Below are 18,417 nucleotides of genomic sequence, written 5' to 3' on the forward strand. Positions count from 1 at the left end.
AGCCCTAACTGCAGGGTTAGACTGATTTAATCACCAATCCCTCTTTTCCCAGGGGATATTGAGAAGACAATTTAGGACAATAAATTAGAGCTCTCCAACAGAGAATTCAAAGTGCCTCATCAAACTACAAACCCCACAGTTCCTTAGGACAGAGGCATGATAATTAAAGTGATATCAAACTGATGTAATGGTGTCAAGCAGATACATGTTACGTCTCTTCTCTCAATAATAACCCTTGCTTCCTCTCCCAGGAGATGGAAATATCCCAGGCTGTAATGCAACATTTTAGATAATTAGAGCTCATTTGAGGTTGTTTGTAAGATGATTATTTGAGTCACTGCAGGGATGTTTCCGAATACTGGTGTTAAGGATGACACTGAGTACTATGTCTTTTCAGAAGAGCTGCATGGGACCAAAGAACTAATGATATGTTGCTGTTCATTTGCTGTATGATCTTTGTCTCATCCTTGATTGGAGAGACAAAGCTATTTCTGTAAAGGCTACAGAAAGGACCAAGGAAAACGGGTAAATGATGGGGTTGTTTCTCTTGTTGTTCTTCTTCTCACTTCCCCCATTTTTCAGAATATGAGTACAATGTGCAAAAATGGAAAGATATGCCTCTGCTTCATGGGAGTTCCAGGCTTCAGTTTAGCCCTGTTGATGGATATTTAAGGGTTAGTGTGAGTTTTACAGATAGGGCCAAGAGTGAAAATGTTTGGGCATCTGAACAGAATCTTATGGAATGGACAATGAAGAGTTTCCTTCTTTACATGCAACTTACATTGAAGAATTTATTCTAGCAAATAGGTGAATTCCCTCAAGATGTAGGACTCTTAATCCCTTGGTTTTTTTTTAATGTGCTACTGTCATGATGGGTGTTTAGTTCATATACCGTGCATGTGTTGACACTGCATGTTTGCAGATTGAGATGTTTACCGCATGAAATCCTGCAAGTGTTTTTGGATGTGTGTATGACATAATTCTGAGGGAATGAAGAGACTCCCAGGAAAGCATGTGAGTAGAGGTATTAACTAGAACATTAGTTCTCTAAGTCTTGAATGGTGTTCCTCCTTGATACTTCAATTCCCATGAGCCCCAAAGAGCTTGATAAATGACAAGGTGTTCTGGAATCTGAAGTCCAAAACATCTGAGAGCCTTTTTATCAGAAAAGCATCATTATTTTTATGAATAATTGTGTGCTTAGCATACTGTTAGTTGGTTGAGGAGCTTGAGTGCTTGAATAGTAATAGTGTTATGCCTTCTGCTTCTCCAGTTTAACTTTTTGTTGGGTTATTTCATAAGTGAATTAGAATAAATATTGGATAGAACAATTATTGGATAGAAAAGTTTGAAAAAAGAAAGAATTTAAGAAAGAGATCATTGAAAAACTACAAAAGCAAAACCAACAACAATAAAGGGGGAAAGGGGGTAGTAAAAAAGTTTATGTATGTATGTGTATATATGTGTGTGTGTGTGTGTGTGTGTGTGTGTGTACACACACACACATACACACACACACACACACATACATATGATTTGACTTCCTTCTATTCTTCGGTGGTTGTAAAGACATGACAGTTGCCTCTCAGGGAAGTTCTAAATGGTATTAGTCTGAGTATCCCTGTGACTTCTGGTTTTCTTGTGAGTGTTTGTTATGTCATATTATTATATCTATCTAAAGTTGCTTAAGGTAGTTCTTTACCAAGTCCCAGTTCGTTGTTTTTTTTTTGGGATTCCTTGATTTGGAGTGAACCAATAAGTAAGCTTGTCCATATTCATAACCTCCAGGATTTTCTTTAGGACTTATTCATAACCTGCCTTCTGCTTCTCCATGAGAAGCTGGATGTCTAATCCCCTCTGTCCATGGTTTACCAGTGATGCACAACCAAGAATTCATATACATTTACTGGTCCCAAACCATTTCACAGTTTCCAAAAACTCACCTTTCCCATGGTTTCATTCATTTGCAGAATAGTGTTGAAACCTTCAAAATCTTCCCTTTCAGGACTAGCAGTTCTTGCACTGCTTAGGATCAATTGCAATAAGTAGGGTGAGTCAACAGGGGTGGCTCAACCCATTACGCAAAGGAAGCATTTGCAATATAGTTGATTTTGCCCAGGGGCGCTCTTGAGGCACTCTTGGGGGGAAATAGACCTTGACATATGCAAGTTGTAGTTACTGGAATATATAGTTCATCTACAATCAAAGAGCATTCTGAACTCCACCAATGATGGAATTGAACCAAATATGGCACACAGAACTCCCATGACGAACAGAAAATATATATCAGTGATTGGTTGGGGGGGGGGGGGGCGCCAAAATACTGTTTGCTTACCATTGAAAATTACCTAGGGCCGCCTCTGTGAGTCAATGCAAGATAAGTTTCTCCCCTATTCACAAATTTCCATACTGTCAAGTTTGTGAAGCATGAGTCTGTGCAGAATCATGTCCTAGGGCAAGGGTTCTTAAATGTTGTTCCTTCTTATTACTTCCACCCCCCTGAGCCCCAAAGAGCTTGGCTAATGATGAGGCATTCTGGAATCTGAAGTCCAAAACATCTGAGAGCTTCTTTCTTAGGGAGTCACTCACTATAGCTGTTTCTCAGGATGCCTTTATCATATTCATTCTTCTTAAAAATAACTTTCCAACCAGACTGCTCCCCTCAGAGGGATGAGGGCCCTGTCCAATTATCAATGTCAAATTAAGTTTCACATGCCAACCAGCCTGCTTATATATGCCTGGCAGCATATTATCCTTTGCCTTGGATAGCAAAATGACCTAACCCTTCTTTTTAATCTGTGTATCTTGCTGTCTTCTTTTAAACACACAGACACTGCAAAACATTATTATTTATCCATTAACTTTCAATGGAAAGAAAGAAAAACATCCTTCCCTTCTCAATTAGGGCTGCTTACTTCTAAGTAACAGGAAATGGATTAGTCAGCATCTGGGAACTTGCTGCATGTGAAGACGAAAGGAGAGAGGAGTTCCTTCAAACTGCCTCCACAGGCTGTTTTGCTTCCTTTTCAGATGGCCTTGTGCTGTCTGCTGCTGGTTCCCTGGGTGATATTTTATTTATCAAAGAAGAGACCATCACAGAAGTAGCTGGAGGGCATGGCACTTAGTTTTGAATGGCTGCGTACATATTCTGCTGGAGCCATACACTGTGTAGCTGAGGGTAACTCGTTGCCACCTCCGCTGCGGTTCCTGAAGAATCTCAGAAATTACTCCTATGGCAAAAGCTGATCCTTTGAAATGGTTGGGTTCTAGGGAGATGGGAAAAATGACCCTTGTATTGTCTTGAAAGCAACTTACTCTTCCCCCTCATACAAAAAAAGGCAATAGATCCATAGAATATAATGAGTAACCTACTTTGTTTAAGAGCATAACCAGCTCCATAAAAGAGTCATTGCAACTGTCTGCCTGATATTGCTGAGCTCTTAACTGGAGACAAGGCAGTAACTCTGCAAGCATTGGAAGCATTTGCTTTAATATTAATACAGAAAACATTTGGTTCTGCTTTGGAAGAGAAATTTGGACATATTTTGCAAAGGCATCCATTTCGGTCCTTGCAGCTGTGATGATTTGGAAGGAGTGACACTTTAAAATTAGAAGTGTACCTCCCACGATTTGGCTGGTTCTTTGGAAAGAACGTGTGAATTTCACAGCCTTCATCACTCCTCCTGGTTTTGCTCTCTGCCCATTTGTATTTGCATTTTTCTTCCTTTTCTAGAATATTATCTCTGTCCCTTTCTTCATTTTCTCACTAGTCTATAAAACATCTTTCTTTCTTAAGATACTATTTTACTTCTTCTACCACTTATTCCTTAGGTCTTCATTTTTTTTAAAAAAAAAAACCTCTTGTATATATTACAAGAGCCACCAGTGGCACAGCGGGTTAAACCACTGAGCTGCTAAACTTGGAGGCCGAAAGGTCAGCAGTTTGAATCTGGGGAGTGGGGTGAGCTCCTGCTGTTAGCCCCAGCTTCTGCCAACCTAGCAGTTTGAAAACATGCAAATGTGAGTAGATCAATAGGTACCGCTTTGATGGGAAGGTAACAGTACTCCATACAGTCATGCTGGCCACCAAACCTTGGAGGTGTCTACAGGTAACTCTGACTCATCGGCTTAGAAATGGAGATGAGTACTAACTCCCAGAATCAGACACAATTAGACTTAATCTCAGGGGAAAACCTTTACCTTTGCAACCACATCTCCTACCTGCACAATCTCTTCGATCTTCTGGAGAGGCCCTCCTTTTGCCCCTTCCCCTATCACAGGCAAGGCTATTGAGTACAAGGGAGAGAGCCTTCTCCACTGTAGCCCCCCGACTCTGGAACTCACTACCAGGTGAGATTAGGCAAGCCCCCATCCTTGTAGGTTTTAAGAAAATTGCTAAAAACTTGGCTTTTTCGATGTGCCTTCGGAGAGTGACCATCCAACCCATCTGTGTTAGTTTCCACCTACAGGCTGCCCAGTGCTGCCTTAGATGAATGTTTCAATCTACCAAGTATGTTTTTTTCTCTCTCTTAATGTTCTGAACAGCCCACTTACATAAATCCCCATGCCACAGATTTATTTTTCATTGCTAAGCTATTAATAAAGAATAGAATACCTTTCCTTCAGCCTGAAGGTCCTTTCAAACTGTACAATTACAGAGCTATGATCCCAGTTTAACTGCCATTGAGGCAACCTATGAAATTCAAGGATCAGCAGTTTAAAGAAGTGCATATAGAATTTTCTGTGAGAGAAGTCTGGTGTCTCACCAAAATAGAATATTCCACAGAATGCAGTCATGACAGTTAGAATGGAGTCATAGTTCTATAATCATGTAGATTGACTGAGCCATGAGGTCACTAGAATGTCCATATTCATGGACATTGCACTTTGCTATTCTGCTGCTGAATATGCATGCCCAGTGTGGGACTCATCTCACCATGTTAAAACAGTGGATGTGGCTCTTAATGCGACATGCCGCATTATCACAGGATCTCTATGCCGCACATCACTGGAAAAATTATACTGATTACCCAGTATTGCACCTCCTGACATCCACTGGGAACTAGCAGACAGTAATGAAAGGACCAAGACAGTGACATGTCTCACTCATCCTCTCTTCAGATATCAGCCAGCACGCAATGCCTTAAATCAAGAAACGGCTTTCTAAGATCTACAGAGATACTCGCAGGAACATCTCAGCAATTGAGAGTCCAAAAGTGGCAGGCTAAAACCTGGAACCTCAATCCATGACTGATACTGAATGAGAGACTCCCCATGGGCACACAAAAGATTGGACAACTTGGAAGGCACTGAATAGACTGTGCTCTGGCATCACGACATGCAGAACCAATCTTCAGAAATGGGGCTACGAAGTGGAGTCCACAACATGTGAGTGTGGAGAAAAGCATACCACAGATCACTTACTACAATGTTGTCTGAGCCCTGTCACATGCACAATGGAGGACCTTCATACAGCGACACCAGAAGCACTCCAATGCCAAGTTTTTAAATTTGTTTGTGTTTTTAAATACATTATAACTGTACCCTCAACTCGCTTCTGACACAATGAATATTTATTTATTTATTTCCTATATTTATACCCCGCCCTTCTCCCCCCAAAGGGGGACTCAAGGCGGCCTAACAAAAGCATCATACGATGCTAGCATCATAAAAACAACCACAGTATAATCAAAATATTAAAAATTAAAACAAGAATTAAAACAATCAAGACACATCCATTAAAATCGAAATCCAAAAAACCAGTCCCGGTCAATTCATTGCCATAAGTTGTGTGATCTTCTTCCACTTGCTGCTCACTGATCAAATGCTTGGTCCCATAACCAGGTCTTGATTTTCCTTCTAAAAGACAAGAGGAAGGTGGCCAATCTGATATCTTTAGAGAGGGTGTTCCATAGGTGGGGGGCCACTGCTGAGAAGGCGCTGTCTCTCATCCCCATCAACCGTGTTTGCGATAGTGGTGGGATCAAGAGCAGGGCCTCTCCTGAAAATCTTAAACTTTGTGATGGTTCATGGCAGGACAGGTAGTCTGGGCCAGAACTGTATAATAACCCATGGTATGATGATGATGATGATGATGATGATGATGATGATGATGATGACTATTATTATTATCATCGTCGTCATATCATCATCATCAACATATGGGGTTGAGAGAAAAGGCCAGGTAACATATTTGGTACTTAGCAAATTTTTCCTTTAGACATCATCCATAAATTATACTTTCAAGCAAGTGAGGGAGCCACTGCGTTTTGTTGGCTTGGCTGATCATAAAATAGTTTCGAGATACTGGGCTCCAAAGGGATTGCAACACACACACAATGCAGATTTACTACAAGAAATATAATGAAGCTAATTCTCAATGAGATTCATTGACGGGCTGAGGTCAAAGAAGAAGCCGCAGACAATCACCAAGTCAATTGCACTGGGATTTGGTAATGCTAATGAAAGGAAAAGAGACGTTCAGATAATGCTGACAAGCTTATTGAAACCTGAGGATATTTGAACCTAAGAACCAAAAGTAGGAAAAATCATTGTCGAGCAAAAATATGCCAAAGAAGTTTGAAGATGCAAACTGACAGGTCAATCAAATCTATCTTTGCATTTATTAAAATGAAACTGCTACCTGTTTTCATAATCGTTTATCCTCCAGTAATGAAGCTCTCCAGAGAATCCTAGATGAAGTAAAAAGAAAGTGAAGAAAAGAATAGAATGAAGAGAAAAGAAGGTTCACTTATATACTCCAAATGCTGGAAAATGGAAGCAATACGGGATGTTAAAAATGTTGCTTCAGTTCATTATTCTATCACAATTTATGAGGAAATAATTCATTGGGCAAAAAGTAAAACTGACAAATGTATCTATATTTAAGTGAAAGAATGGTTGAATTAACAGTGTTCTAATAGTTTATTTTGAAAAATAACACCTCTCAGATCTTCTGAAAGCAACAATTGCTCAAAGTAACCAGGAGAGAGTGTCAAAATTGGCTTTATCTGAGTAATAATAATAATAATAATAATCATCATCATCATCATCATCATCATCATCATCTGTCAACTGCAAAAAGCCACCTTACTTGGATCATTTGAAAATACATCACACAGTCCTAGATGCTTGGGAAGTGTTCGACTTGTGATTTTGTGATACGAAATCCAGCATATAGATTTCATTTGCTGTGACATACTGCGTTTTTGTGTCAGTAAAATAATAATAATAATAATAATAATAATAATAATATATTTTATTTATATTCCACTCTGTCTCCCCAGGGAGACTCAGAGCGGATCACAGGAACATGAATGGCAAACATTCATTGCTGTTACACAATTAACAACAAAGACAGACAGTAAGAGGCATGGCTTCCCACGTTTTTCCATCTCCGACAACTGGAGGCTGTGCTCAACTCGGTCATGGGGTGGTGCTGTTGTTTCTATTTCCACACCAAGGAGGCTTTTCCTTGGATGCCTTCCTGATTGATTTTTTGCTGGCATGTTTTTTCAGAGGTGCCTTTTCCTCCTGCACTGAAGCAATACCTATTTATCTGCTCACATTGTTTGTTTTCAAACTGCTAGGTTAACAGAAGCTAGGGCTGATGATAGGAGCTCACCCTACCCATGGCTCAAACTGTCAACCTTCTGGTCTACAAGATTTACAATTGCTGATGGTTAACCAGCTGTGCTAGCCATGGCTATACCTCTGATTCAGGGGTGGCTAGCAGCTTTTCATATATGTGGGTTGTTCATTTTACCGGAGTTTGACATTCTGAATATTAAAAAATGACCTGAGATTTGCTTTCCCATGTACATTTATTTTCACAACTTGATTTGGCATGTTTAATTCATTATAAGTAAGATGTCATTTACCTAGCCCCTGTCCTAAACTTTAGACTTAGGGTTGTCCTAAGTCTGAAATGACTTGAAGGCACTTGACAATAACAATCAACAGTCAAAAGCCCGTCTATACTTCCCATTGAAATACTGGCAAATTTATGTTGGCCGAAATTGTTCTTCCTTTTAAATATTGTGTGTTCTTTTATGGAGTTTTGCATTGCAAATAAAATATCTGCAGTGTGCGTAGGAATTCATTCATATATTTTTCAAACTATAGTCTAACTCCCCACAGTCTGAGGGACCGTTGCTTAAAACAGCATTTCTCAACGAATGGGGGGTGGGGGTCAGGACCCCTGGAGGAGTCATGACAGGGTGTCAGAGGGGTCACCAAAGGCCATCAGAAAACACAGTATTTTCTATTGGTCGTGGGGGTTCTGTGTGAGAAGTTTGGCCCAATTCTATCATTAGTGGGGTTCATAATGCTCTTTGATTGTAAGTGAACTACAAAACCTAGCAACTACAACTCTCAAATGTCAAAGTGTATTTTCCCCAAATTCCACCAGTATTCACACTTGGAGATATTGAGTATTTGTACCAAGTTTGGTCCAGATTGATTATTGTTTGAGTCCACATTACTCTCTGGATGTGCGCCGGCCGAACCAGTTTTAATAATGTCCTGATGTACTGTCCTTGTTGTTATTCTGCTTATTGCTTGATTTGCTTAGTATTGTGGTGTTATGTTATTTTGCTTATTGTTTGATTTGCCTTGTTGTTGTGATGTTATACTTTCTACTGTATTGTGTTTGAGGCTTCGGCCTGTGTAAGCCGCATCGAGTCCTCCGGGAGATGCTAGCGGGGTACAAATAAAGTTAATAATAATAATAATAATAATAATAATAATAATAAACTACAACTCCAAAACTTAAGTTCAATGTCCACCAAATCCTTTCTGTATTTTCTATTGGCCATGGGAGCACTGTGTGCCAAGTTTGGTTCAAATCCATCATTGATGAAGTTCAGAATGCTCTCTGATGTTAGGTTATCTACAGGCATGTAGCCGGGGGGGGGGGGGGGTTGAGGGGCTTCAGCCCCCCTGAAATTCTCATGGTGGTTTGCAAAAAGGCCTTACTGGTGCATTATTTAAACTGTTATGTTTATTCATATAATGATCTAATCACCATACTCAATATATCCCATATGCATGGGGGTATTGGGGTAATGATACAAAAGGTTTGCTAGGGTAGACCTTCTTTCACCCAGACTCAGCCCTCCCCCCAAAACAAACTCACCCCCCCCCCCCCAATTGAAATCCTGGCTACAGGCCTGATTATCTATCAATCCCAGAAACTACAACTCCCAAATGACAAAATCAATCCCCAAAACAACCACACATATTCAAATTTGGGCGTAACGGATATTTGTGCCAAATTTAGTCCACTGAATGAAAATACATCCTGCATATCAGATACTTACATTATGATTCAAAACAGTAGCAAAAATACAGTTATGAAGTAGCAATGAAAATGTTATGGTTGGGGGTCATCACAACATGATGAACTGTATTAAGGGGTTGCAGCATTAGGAAAGGTGAGAAACACTGGCTTAAAAAGAACCCTGTTCTACACTGACCATTATAATGCAGTTCAAACTGGATAATATGGCAGTGTAGATGGGGCCTAAGATTCCCATTCTCACAATGTCTGCTTCATTATTTCTTTCCCCAGGGCTAATACTGCCTGAGGCAAAGGGGGATTTCTCCCCTCCCTCCTTGTATTTGCAGGTGAAATGAACTAGCAGATGCATTTTGCTTCAATATTGTAAATAGAAGCCAATGTCCTCCATTGCAGTGGATGGTGGCAGCCGGCAGGCAAGATCAGAGCATGAAGCAGAAGGGAAAGTCCTGAGAGCTTGCCTCAGTCTGTCTCATAGGAGTGATGACCCTTTCTTTCCCCTCTTCCATGTGTGTGTGTCTGTAATGGGAAGACTGCTGTGCACAGTTTCCTTTCCTTGTGATTTGTAACTCTGAGCCCTAAAAATAACACTTCTACTAACTGTTAATTCTCCTTTGCAAATGCCCCCATGTCATTTTTTAAAAACCCTACAATTCATCAGTTGTCCCAGAAGCTGGAAAAGTGTCTAGTACCTTTTGCACTTTGCAGTTATGATCTCACTTTAACAGCAATGGTTACATCCTATGGGACCCTGGGGTTTCTAGTTTCTAGAGGAACTAGTGTTATCCAGCAGATAATTCTAAAAGTGTGTGTATGAGCCTTCAAGTCACCTTTCGAGTGATGGAGACCTCATGAATTTCACAGGGTTTTTCTTAGGTAAGGAATACTCTGAAGTGGTTTTGCCATTTCCTTTCTCTAAAATATATCCCACACTATCTGGTGTATTTTGAAGGTTCCCCATCCAAGTCCTAACTGGAGTTGACCCAGTTAGTATCTAGATCAGTGGTTCTCAACCTGGGGTCCCCAGATGTTTTTGGCCTACAACTCCCAGAAATCCTAACAGCTGGTAAACTGGCAGGGATGTCCAGGAGTTGTAGACCAAAAACTTCTGGGGAACCCAGGTTGAGAACCACTGGTCTAGATCTAATGTAATAGAGGGGAAGTAATGCTACCCCTCTATTCTGTCTTGGTTAGACCACACTGGAATATTGTGTCCAATTCTGGGCACCACAATTCAAGAGAGATATTGACAAGCTGGAATGTGTCCAGAGGAGGGCAACTAAAATTATCAAGGGTCTGGAGAACAAGTCCTATGAGGAACAGCTTAAGGAGCTGGGCATGTTTAGCCTGAAGAAGAGAAGGCTGAGAGGAGATATGATAGTCATGTATAAATATGTGAGAGGAAGTCACAGGGAGGAGGGAGCAAGCTTGTTTTCTGCTTCCCTGGAGATTTTTTTTTTTGTCATGTCAGGAGTGACTGCTCCTGTGGTGAGAGAATTGGCCGTCTGCAAGGACGTTGCCCAGGGGATGCCCAGATGATTTGATGTTTTATCATCCCTGTGGGAGGCTTCTCTCATGTCCCCACATGAGGAGCTGGAACTGATAGTGGGAGCTCATCCGCCTCTCCCCAGATTTGAACCTGCGACTGTCGGTCATCAGTCCTGTCGGCACAGGGCTTTAACCCACTGCGCCATCCCTGGAGATTAGGATGCTGGATGACAATGACAATGCTGGATGGATTATGGATTTATGAACTGACGAACGTTGACCACAAGTTGATTTTATTGCTGCTGTTATTTTAATTTGACTGTTTTAATTAGTTATAATTGTCGTTGTTATACTGTAAATTGTATATTGTATTTTGTGAATTGTTGGGCATCGAATTGTGCCTTTTGTAAGCCGCCCTGGGTCCCCCTAGGGGGTTGAGAAGGGCGGGGTAGAAGCACTCCAAATAAATAAATAAATAAATAACTGCAGAGCAATGGCTTCAAACTACGAGAAAGGAGATTCCATCTGAACATGAGGAAGAACTTCCTGACTGTGAGAGCCGTTCAGCAGTGGAACTCTCTGCCCTGGAGTGTGGTGGAGGCTCCTTCTTTGGAGGTTTTTGAACAGAGGCCGGATGGCCATCTATCAGGGGTGATTTGAATGCAATATTCCTGCTTCTTGGCAGGGGGTTGGACTGGATGGCCCATGAGGTCTCTTCCAACTCTATGATTCTATGATTCTATGACCCTGCTTAGCTTCCATGAGCACATAGAATTTGGCACCTTTAGGGTTTTTAACAACCTTACTAAATTGTAGGTGTTGGAATTCCACGGAATAGAACCATAGCAGTTCAAATGGAAACCCCATAACTATAATTATCTAGTTTGAAAGGGCCCTGGGTGATAGAGGGAATGGCTATTGTCATGCAAATCAGTGAAGCTGAAAGGGTGAAGCACCGACATCAGCTCGCCCTTTCTTCTCTATGTGTGTCCTTCCATCCCTGCCTTGGCAGCCATGATCCAGGACCATGTGTTGGCCAAGATAACATGGCACTCTGCCGAAGGGTTTTGAAAGAACTCAATGCCTCTCATCCTGTCGACATGTCATTATCTTGGGCAAAAAGCTGAGTGCATAAAATGCAGTTGGAGCAATGAAGAGGTTGTGTGTGTGTGTTTGTAGCTCTGTGCATTTTCCCACCAGGAAAGGAGCATTTCTACAAAACTGAAACACTACAGTAAGTTGGTAACTGTAGTGTTTTCAAAGGTCATGGTGTATTGGTTCATATTTATTGTTCACTTTTGCAGCTTTCTGCCTTCAGACCGGTTCTGTCAAGTCTAACAAAAGGTGAAAATGTCTATGCATAGTTTCTTGTACAATTAATTCAACCTCCTTAGGATAGAGCTTTCCATAATTTAGGTCTATTCACAGGAGATGAATTTCCCATAAATTCAATTGATATTGTTGCTAGTAAAAACAACAACAGCAACTATGAAGTGTAAAATATGTTGGATATACCCTTTCGCGCATCCAGACTGGGCTTAGAAATTCTCACAACACAGTTCCTTTGGTCACTGGGTTTTGCAAGTTGTCATTGTCTCTGCATTCACCCATTCCATTATTTTGGAGGCCTCTTAATGATTTCTCAGATCTGAACAAGTGGTTTTCCAAAAATCTTCCAAACTAAACCATAGTTCACCAATCCTACAGTTAGAAAGGAATTTTTTTCTGTCCCCTCTTTTTTTATATAGAGTTATAGAGTTATAATACAAAAGAGTATTTCACTGATGAACTGGCGCACTGGAGCTCTCCTTTTTAAAATGAAAGCAGGAGAAGAAAAAGAAACATATTATTTCAATATACTTCAGAATGAACAGAAACCCACTCAAGGGTATGAAGAAAATGCTGCATCTAGAGTATAGTTCAGCTCAACAGAAACGTATGTTTATGATTTATCAAAACAACAACAACCTGAGAATTATAATAACATATCCCTGACATGTTTGAATATCAATTTTTATCTCCATACCTAACTGGGTTATTTTAAAACAATTGCACTTGTCACTATGATACTGGTGGGGATAGTTAGAAAATATATTTGATTCACATTTGTATGCAAACCTAACAAATGCATGCTTGTCAAACTAGTGATGGAATCCATTTTGATAGTTATGAATGTGTAGCAACTTTAGTTATGTAGCTATATTTTGAATCCCAGATACCCCTACTTCTACATACAAAAAGGCAGCTTCTATGATTGACAGGGGTCTGTTCATTGTCAACTGGGAAGCAGCTGGCTGATGTCCCCATCCCTCTTGCATGAGCAGTCTGCATTGTGACAGGCCAAAGTGGCCTTGTCTCAAATTCCTCTCATTATTATTATTATGATTATGATTATTATTAACTTTATTTATACCCCACTAACATCTCCCAAAGGACTCAGTGCATCTTACAAGAGGCCAAGGCCAACACATCAATAAAACAACAGTATAACAAATACAACAATAAATAAACTCATAAAGCAAAACAATAACATTAAAACAATAGCAATAAACATTAGACAATAACACCACGGCACATTTAAAACTAAGGCCGGGCCAAATGTAATGGATAAAATTTTAAAAAATGCTGGACATGACAGGTGAAATGGAAAGGTTTTTTGGAGATAGGTGCAGTGTGCAGACTTAAATCTCTAGTAAAGTGCATTTGGGACATGATGCTAGGAGTTTCCTATTCAGGGAAAGCACACTGGAACAGCCACATCTTCAAGCTCTTCCTAAAGACTGCCAACGTTGGGGCTTGTCTGATGTCCTTGGGGAGAGAGTTCCAGAGTCAGAGGCCCACCACAGAGGCCCTGTCCCTCGTCCCCACCAAACGTGCTTGCGATGCAGGTGGGATTGTGAGCAGGGCCTCTCCAGATGATCGGAGAAATCATGTGGGTTCATATACGGAGATGCGGTCACGCAGGTAGGCGGGTCCCAAACCATTTAGGGCTTTGTAGGTTAGCACCTGCACCTTAAACTGGGACCGGAAGATGAAGTGCAGCCAATGGAGCCCCTTGAACAGGAGGGTTGACCTCTCTCTGTAAGGAGCACCAGTTAAGCACGAGTCCTTCGGGAGATGCTAGCGGGGTACAAATAAAGATAATAATAATAATAATAATAATAATAATAATAATAATAATAATCAACCTGGCCGCCGCCCGTTGGACTAGTTGTAATTTCCGGGCCGTTTTCAAGGGCAGCCCCACATAGAGCGCATTACAGTAGTCCAATCTAGAGGTGACCAAGGCATGGACCACCCTGGCCAGATCTGCCTTCACGAGGTACAGTCGCAGTTGGCGCACGAGTCTCAATTGTGCAAAAGCCCTCCCGGCCACCGCCCACACCTGAGCTTCAAGCGAAAGTGATGAGTCCAAGAGGACACCCAAACTGTGGATCTGTGACTTCGGGGGGAGTGTAGCACAGGTTGCTACCCTATACCTCGATCTGGTTTACGATCAACCAGAAGGACCTCTGTCTTGTTGGGATTAATCTTCAGCTTGTTCATCCTCATCCAGACAGCCACAGCGGCCAGGCACTCGTCCTGCACCCGAGGGGCTTCCTTGGAATTAGGTGGAAAAGAGTAGTAGAGTTGTGCGTCATCTGCGTAGAGATGGCACCCAACTCCAAAACTCCGGATGACCTCTCCCAGCGGTTTCATGTAGATGTTAAAAAGCATAGGAGACAAAATAGAGCCTTGCGGGACCCCACAGGTCAAAGGCCAGGGGTCCGAGCAGGCGTCTCCCAGCTTCACCATCTGGGATCGACCCTCCAGGTTTGGACAGAGTGTATAGCAACAGCGAGCTGCCCTCATTGATTAGAACTCTTCAGTAAGTGGGATCTAAGGAACTTTCATGGTTTCTATGTATCCCCAAACTAAGGACTACATAGATATCATGAATATAAATTTTTCATGACTGTATAATTCAAGTTAGATATTTGTAGCTGACTAATCAAAGATTTGGAAATCAAGCCCTATGAGGAATGTCTGAAGAATCTGTGTCTGTTTATCTTAGGGAGGAAAGGATGAGGTGGGATATGATAACCATGTTAAATATTTGAAATGGTATCACATGAAGTAGGGGACAAGCTTCTTTTCTGCTGCTCTGGTGACATAATAATAATAATAATAATAATAATAATAATCATAATCATAATCATAATCATAACAACAACAACAACAACAACAACAACAAAAACAACAATCTTTATTTGTACCCCGAAGGGGACTTGGGGCGGCTAACATGAGGCCAAGCCCAAAGATACAATATAGCAAAATAAAATACAAAATGCAGGCAATAAAATTTCATCAGAATAAAATACATAAAATACATAAAGTAGCAAATTAAAATAAACAAAAGAGATTGACATATATAAATTCAAACACAATGGGCAGGCCAAATGGACACAGTAAAATGATAAAACCCTGGTTGAGGTAGGAATAGAAAAAGTGTAACTGAGAGGAGCTCAAAAAGGATGAACAGTGGGGTTAGACTTTCAGTTTAGGATGGGGGAAAGTGCATCATGGGGGCAGCACCGTAGAAGGAACAAACAGAACTGGGACAAATGGTCACTCTCCAAAGGCACATCGGAAGAGCCAAATTTTCAGATTTTTCTTAATTTATTTATTTAAAGGTTTTGTATACCGACCTTTTCACCTCTCTTGAGGGACTCAGACCGGTTTCCAACCATAAAACCACATACAGTCAATAAAACATCATAATTCATATTACAATAAAACATTAAAACAGCAATTACATTCAATAACTACAATGGTCAGTCGTCCTACTAAAAGTATTGTTCATCATCCTCCATCTATGTCAGATATGTCTCAGGGTGTTTGCTCACTCATCGAATGCCTGTCTCCATAACCACATCTTCACCTGTTTCCTGAATGTCAGAATAGAAGGGGAGGTTCTGATCTCCAGTGGGAGAGAGTTCCAGAGTCGCGGGGCCACCACCGAGAAGGCCCTGTCCCTCGTTCCCACCAGACGCGCTTGCGAGGTCGGTGAGACCAAGAGCAGGGCCTCTCCAGACGATCTTAATAATCTTGATGGTTCATAGGAGAGAATACGTTCAGAGAGGTAAACAGGGCCGGAGTTATTTAGGGCTTTATAGGTTAAGACTTAAAGACTGCTAAGGTGGGGGCTTTCCTAATCTCACCAGGTAGTGAGTTCCAAAGTTGGGGGGCCACAACAGAGAAGGCTCTCTCCCTCATTCCCAGAAGTCTTGCCTGTGAAAAAGGAAGGGGCGATAGGAGGGCCTCCCCAGAGGATCGGGGAGGTTGGTGGTAGGAGATGCGATCACGAAGGTAGGCGGGTCCCAAACTGTTCAGGGCTTTATAGCATACTAGGATGCTTCTTCATCACATGGAGATTGGGACGCATCCTAGTATGCTGCCAGGATGGATCCTCGACAAAGCCCGCCAGATGCCACCACACAATGTAAAGCTATTTCCAGTGGGGCTCCATAGAGGAAACATCTTGGCAGTATGCTAGGATCCTTCCCTGAGAACATGGGAGGCTCCCTGTGTCCTCATTAAGAAGAACAGGGTGAAACTGGGTGGAAAGTGGTGCAGTGAGATATGTGGGTAAGGGGCAATGATGTCTCCCTCCCTTCTTGCCAGATTCGCCACACTGTGTGGTGAATCCCCCTGCTGCTGCCCGGCTTTGGAATTTCAGTGTGATGAGGTCCTAAGTCATGGAGCAATGGGTTCAAATTGCAGGAAGTAAGATTCCACTTGAACATTAGGAAGAACTTCCTGACAGTGAGAGCTATGTGGCAATGGAATATGCTGTCATGAACTGTGTTGGAGTGTTCTTCTCTGGAAGCTTTTAAGTAGTGTCTGAATGACCATCGGTCAGGGGTGCTTTGATTCTGTGTTCCTATATGGCAGGGGCTTGGACTGGATGGCCCTGGTGTCTCTTCCAACTCTATGATTCTTTGACTTAGTGGATCCCAGATTAAAAAACTGGAACTCTCATTCTGTCCTCTTTCTAATCTCTGTCTAGAAAATTGTGTGGGGAAACAGACCTCTCCTTCACAACTCCCTAGACATCCTCGGCCCCACAATTCAAAAGAGATATTGACTAGCTGGAATGTGTACAGAGGAGGGTAACTAAAATAATCAAAGGTCTGGAGACCATGAATCCTTAAGAGAAGAGACTTAAAGAGCTTGGTATATTTAGCCTACAAAAGAGAAGGTAGAGATGAGGCATGATCACCATGAAAGATTGTCATAAGGGAGAAGGAGCAGGCTTATTTTCTTCTGCCCTAGAGACTATTAGGGCTGGGCGGTTTCATTTCGTTAATTCGTAATTCGTTAAAAATTCATTATTTTTTTTGTTAACGAAGCGATAACGAACCATTCTGGAGCAACTTAAAAACGAAACGAATTTTTCAATTCGTTTCGTAAATGCTTCGTATTTCATTATGTATTCGTTTCGTTATTGGTTTGAGGTCGTTTCGTTATTATTTCCGCATGTCTGGGGCAAGTTTTATAGTTGTTTTTTGTTTAATTAGTGAAAAAAAAATTATAATATCACACCAACAGTCAACAACAGAGGGAGAGGGAAGCTTCAGAAGTTTTTTTAGCGTATTGCGCGATCGCAGCCGCCATTAACGAATCGATTCATTATTGTTTCGTTATTGTTTTGTAATTTTTTTACCATTTACGAAATTTCGTAAATATTGAACTTTTTTAAAGGAAAATTTCGGAATTCTTTTAAATATCGAAACGCAAAAAACCCCAAAAAACGAATCGATTTTAGAAACAAATTTTTCCGTTGTTACCCAGGCCTAGAGACTATGTCTCAGAGCAGTGGGTTCAAATTACAGGAAAGGATATTCTATCTGAATATTAGGAAGAACTTCCTGACTGTATGAGCTGTTCAACAGTGGAACTCTCTGCCCCAGAGTGTGATGGAAGCTCCTTCCTTGGAAGCTTTTAAACAGAGACTGGATAGCCATCTGCCAGATGTACTTTGATTGTGCTTTTCCTGCACAGCAGGGGGTTGGACACCATGGCCCATGTGTTCTCTTCCAACTCAATGACTCTATGACTCCCATGAGCTTCTTGCCTCCATGGCTTGTCTGCAGCTATGGTGTCGAATTGTGGAATCCAGGCATAGAGCTTCATGTATGAAACAGTTATGCTCCGTGCATACTATCTAGTACCTCAATCATTATTTTTATAAACTTTTGTTTCTGGGTAAAACTATATTTTTTTGCCATTGTAAAGCTAGGCACACACACATATATTCTAAGCCTAAAGGCACAAATTGATCACAAATGTGCAGACAGCCTGTCAAACAGTTCTATCTTTACTAATCTTTGTGATAAGGCAACACTTTTAAGTTATACATATTGTACAAAAATGTGAACAAAGCCACCCTGAAAATACAAAAATGTCTTTGAGATCCTGTCTTGATCGTCTCATTTACAGTATGAGGCTGTGCTAAGTCAGGGTCTATATCCCTGCACAAAAATATACACAAATGTTCCTGTAGACAACAATGACAACAAAGAACTGATGAGAGATCAGGTCAGTCTAAACTGGAGAGGGGGACAGATGGAGAGGAGTGAAAATCTTTT

This window comes from Anolis sagrei, chromosome 7 (genome assembly GCF_037176765.1).
Source record: "Anolis sagrei isolate rAnoSag1 chromosome 7, rAnoSag1.mat, whole genome shotgun sequence".
NCBI lineage: Eukaryota > Metazoa > Chordata > Lepidosauria > Squamata > Dactyloidae > Anolis > Anolis sagrei.